At 50.5% G+C, this 5,267-nt stretch overlaps 1 long non-coding RNA gene across 1 annotated transcript in view; it reads left to right on the top strand.

Moving 5' to 3' along the window:
• Positions 1 to 623, top strand: part of LOC126989911 (uncharacterized) — a 4,780-nt gene extending 4,157 nt beyond the window's left edge. Inside the window, exons 2-3 of the long non-coding RNA XR_007743855.1 lie at positions 19 to 33; positions 148 to 623. This is a non-coding gene — a long non-coding RNA (uncharacterized LOC126989911). The remainder of the gene's footprint in view (positions 1 to 18; positions 34 to 147) is intronic.
• The last annotated feature ends 4,644 nt before the right edge of the window (positions 624 to 5,267 follow it).

The following is a 5,267-nucleotide window of genomic DNA, read 5'->3' as shown; positions in this document are numbered from 1 at the left end:
GGCTCTTCCCCCGGACAGGTGCGTCTCTCTGAGGTGAAGTAATTCCTGTTCATATTATAGATATATTTTATCATTATTGTATTTGTGCGGTGCAAACACCAACAGACACGCCTTGGCTCTTCCCCCGGACAGGTGCGTCGCTCTGAGGTGAAGTAATTCCTGTTCATATTATAGATATATTTTCTCATTATTGTATTTGTGCGGTGCAAACACTAACAGACACGCCTTGGCTCTTCCCCCGGACAGGGAAGTGAGTGGAGATAAAGGGTCTGTCACGTGCGTGTCTCGGGTGTGTTCGGTATGATACACGTATTGACTACATAGGGTGTTTAGTCCACGGAGTAGCAGGGCTGTGCAGTATTTCTCTTTAACGAGGATGTAACCACCTGGTTCGTCCCCTTTGTCTGCCGGTTAGGCTATATTTTACTGAGGATATAGGAGAATGTAAGAAGATTGTTTATGCCCATGTGAGCACCAGTGAACTGTTTTTCGTGCCACGTTTGTGGTAGGCGGTGGCCGAATTGGTAGAGTACTGGGCCCACATTCACCGCGTGATGGACGACGCGGGTTCGAATCCCCACGCTACCACTCGGATTTTTCAGCCACCGCCGAGTGGCTTAAAACTACCCACATGCTGTCCTGAAGACCACCCATCAACCCGGACTCTAGAGGAAGCCGTCCAAGCGAATCAAGAACGAGTTCCGGGGGGCAGCATGAGCCAATGCAAGATGGCGCCACTATAAACACTCGCCTGCGCCAGAACGGGCTGGGCCAACCATCAGGCCCCACCTGGAAGAAGCCTTGGGCCGACCATCAGGCCCCACCAGGAAGATGCCTACCGGCGCAACAGGCAGCGACGTAAAAAAAAAAAAAAAAAAATATCACCCTCGCTAGGTGAAGGACTGTAAACCCGTGTAACATCCAAACAAGCCTAACGCCCATTATTGTATTCTGGTGAATGAGTTAAGAGGCTCAAGGGATTGATTCGGCCATTATTGACTACTGTAATTAACCTCTTCAGCACGGTGACGCAGTATACGCGTCATTTGGTCTCTCGTAGCATATCCGAGTGACGCGCATACTGCGTCATGGTCGCTTGAGTCAGTGTGTGTTTCATTTCTTCCCGGATATGGCACGAGACTTTCAAAATGTTGCTCGGATATGCTACGGTGTTTTATGTACCTCCCAATATTATTCTTATGTCAGAGTATGAAGTAATTTCATGCACTCATATTGGATCTTAGCGGACAGTTACTACCACTGGTAGTCAAATACCCTTTGTTTCTGCCATGAAATAACACAAATAAAGTGAGGGAAAATATGTTACTTGCGAGTGTAGAAACCTCTCGCCCACCGAGTTGCCGGCACGCTTGATCACCTTATCATGTTGCCCGCCCGCCCGCCCTCTCTGCACCTCTCATCTGTTTCTGCTCCACTGAGCTAAGACCACTACTTTTGTTCATAATTTGATATGAGATAAAGTCACATCTGTAAGTAATGCTTTTATTTTATTTTCTCGTAGTCTGTCCCTGATAGATGTAGATGAAAAAAATTTATAGAAAACGATGTCTCGCGCGTAATCTCTTTTTCTATTGTGTCCGAGTCAGTCACGTGGCAACACTTGGTGAGAGATGTGATCCATCACCCCATACATCCTGCTCTGCACCCTCTTCACCCCACAAAACTTCTTCACCACCCTCTCCACATCCACACCACACACCATCCCGCCACACACACCACCGCTCATCTTCACCCCTATCTGCTAATTTTGTTTCTCAGCCTCCTTCACTCCCACAATCACCCATCGTTGCTTACCACTCACTCTCACCACCACCAGCACCACCTTCTCCTTCACATTCAGCCCCTCCTCCATCTCCCACGCCCCTTCATCCGTCACCATCACCCTCACCTTCTCCTTCACATTCAGCCCCTCCTCCATCTCCCACGCCCCTTCATCCGTCACCATCACCTCACCTTCTCCTTCACATTCAGCCCCTCCTCCATCGCCCACGCCACTTCATCCATCACCATCACCCTCCCATTCTCCTTCAGTTTGAGCCCCTCCTCCATCTCCCACGCCCCTTCATCCGTCACCATCACCTCACCTTCTCCTTCACATTCAGCCCCTCCTCCATCTCCCACGCCCCTTCATCCGTCACCATCACCCTCACCTTCTCCTTCACATTCAGCCCCTCCTCCATCTCCCACGCCCCTTCATCCGTCACCATCACCCTCACCTTCTCCTTCACATTCAGCCCCTCCTCCATCTCCTGCGCCCCTTCATCCGTCACCATCACCCTCACCTTCTCCTTCACATTCAGCCCCTCCTCCATCTCCTGCGCCCCTTCATCCGTCACCATCACCCTCACCCTCACCACCACCTTTTCCTTCACATTCAGCCCCTCCTCCATCTCCCACGCCCCTTCATCCGTCACCATCACCCTCACCCTCACCACCACCTTTTCCTTCACATTCAGCCCCTCCTCCATCTCCCGCGCCCCTTCATCCGTCACCATCACCCTCACCTTCTCCTTCACATTCAGCCCTCCTCCATCTCCTGCGCCCTGTCATCCGTCTCCATCACCATCACCCTCACCAGCTCCTTTTCCTTCACATTCAGCGCCTCCTCCTTCTCCCGCTCACCTTCATCCTTCACCATCACCCTCACCACCACCTTCTCCTTCACATTCAGCCCCTCCTCCATCTCCCCGCCCTTCATCCGTCACCATCACCCTCACCACCACCTTTTCCTTCACATTCAGCCCCTCCTCCATCTCTCGCGCCCCTTCATCCGTCACCATCACCCTCACCTTCTCCTTCACATTCAGCCCCTCCTCCATCTCCCACGCCCCTTCATCCGTCACCATCACCCTCACCCTCACCACCACCTTCTCCTTCACATTCAGCCCCTCCTCCATCTCCAGCGCCCCTTCATCCGTCACCACCACCTTCTCCTTCACATTCAGCCCCTCCTCCATCTCCCGCGCCCTTTCATCCGTCACCATCACCCTCACCTCACCACCACCTTTCCTTCACATTCAGCCCTCCTCCATCTCCCGCGCCCTTCATCCGTCACCATCACCCTCACCACCACCTTCTCCTTCACATTCAGCCCCTCCTCCATCTCCCGCGCCCCTTCATCCGTCACCCTCACCCTCACCACCACCTTCTCCTTCACATTCAGCCCCTCCTCCATCTCCCGCGCCCCTTCATCCCTCACCCTCACCCTCACCACCACCTTCTCCTTCACATTCAGCCCCTCCTCCATCTCCCGCGCCCTTCATCCGTCACCCTCACCTCACCACCTTCTCCTTCACATTCAGCCCCTCCTCCATCTCCCCTGCCCCTTCATCCGTCACCCTCACCCTCACCACCACCTTCTCCTTCACATTCAGCCCCTCCTCCATCTCCCGCGCCCCTTCATCCATCACCACCACCTTCTCCTTCACATTCAGCCCCTCCTCCATCTCCCGCGCCCCTTCATCCATCACCACCACCTTCTCCTTCACATTCAGCCCCTCCTCCATCTCCCGCGCCCCTTCATCCGTCACCCTCACCCTCACCCTCACCACCACCACCTCCTTCACCGCCACCAGCTGCCGAGAACTCTTTCTCATGTGTGTCAACACTTATACTTCATCAATCAGAGGAGGAGGAAGAATACCAACTTCCATCGCCGCCACCCTCCGATGAAAATTAGTGAGTGAAATATAAATTGCATTTTATTTTAGACTGAATATTGGTGTGTAAGGCACAATGGAATTATTCTCGATATTCAGATACATACTCTGTTATGATTATGTTTCGTTTTGTGATTGACCGTGGAGTTTTTAAAGTTTGCCGCGCGCGCTGAAATCCCGGATATGACGCGGGCGCGCGTTTTGACTTGCCGTACCGAAGAGGTTAAGAGGCAAGAAGGATGGAACGGAGAGGGAGAAAGCTGTTGCCGAGAGGGAGAAAATGTAAGAGGGATTTTAGTGGAAGCAACTTGCTGAGGGACTGTTCTAATGTCTCAAGCCAGGGGAGTGGGATTAAACAGTAGCCCAGTGTGAGGTTTTTGTTCATATATGACCCAGGAAACATTCAACAGTCACGTCAAAGTACTGTATTTTAGCGACTTTTAACCCTGTAGCAGCGAGGATCATGATTCTTAACCCGTACAGTGTTTAGTACATGCGTAAACGTACCTCTTAGGGCAGTGTTTAGTACGTATATATACGCAAGCTCTTTTGAGGGCTTATGCGCCCTTTATTTTTGTTTGTGTATGTAACATTGTTCATTGACAGTGAAGAGCAATAATTTGACAAGTCTTGGTAGTTTTAAATGGATGTTAAAGGGCCTTTCTGTACATTTGTCTGCATTCCAACAAAAATCATTATACAAGAAGGTAAGTTACTTTCTTCTAGGTAATTACTCCTCGATTCTATAATCAGTAAGGCATAAGGAATAGTAAATTACGCTTCAGAGTAATCGGAAATGAAAACTGATAGTCGGAAGCATCACAGTATTATGTTGTAGTTGGAAAGTTTTGTTTAGTGGGCAGCACATCATCTGTGGTCATATGCCAGAGACAGAAGGGGAAAGAATTACAGGAGAAGGGAACAGGGAAAGTTTTGTTTAGGTGGCGCAACATCTGTGGTCATATGCCGGAGAGAGACAGAAGGGGAAGGAATTATAGGAGAAGGGAACAGTTGGAAAGTTTTGTTTAGGTGGCACAACATCTGTGGTCATATGCTGGAGAGAGACAGAAGGGGAAGGAATTATAGGAGAAGGGAACAGTTGGAAAGTTTGGTTTAGTGGGCGCAACATCTGTGGTCATATGCCGGAGAGAGACAGAAGGGGAAGGAATTATAGGAGAAGGCAACAGGGAAAGTTTTGTTTAGGTGGCGCAACATCTGTGGTCATATGCTGGAGAGAGACAGAAGGGGAAGGAATTATAGGAGAAGGGAACGGTTGGAAAGTTTGGTTTAGTGGGCGCAACATCTGTGGTCATATGCCGGAGACAAAAGGGGAAAGAATTACAGGAGAAGGGAACAGGGAAAGTTTTGTTTAGGTGGCGCAACATCTGTGGTCATATGCCGGAGAGAGACAGAAGGGGGAGGAATTATAGGAGAAGGGACCAGTTGGAAAGTTTGGTTTAGTGGGCGCAACATCTGTGGTCATATGCCGGAGACAGACCGGGAAAGACTTACATCACAAGGGAACAGGGAAAGTTTTGTTTAGGTGGCGCAACATCTGTGGTCATATGCTGGAGAGAGACAGAAGGG

This window comes from Eriocheir sinensis, unplaced genomic scaffold (genome assembly GCF_024679095.1).
Source record: "Eriocheir sinensis breed Jianghai 21 unplaced genomic scaffold, ASM2467909v1 Scaffold1374, whole genome shotgun sequence".
Lineage (NCBI taxonomy): Eukaryota > Metazoa > Arthropoda > Malacostraca > Decapoda > Varunidae > Eriocheir > Eriocheir sinensis.
The sequence above is the reverse complement of the archived record's forward strand: the minus strand, read 5'-3'. Positions and strand labels throughout refer to the sequence as shown.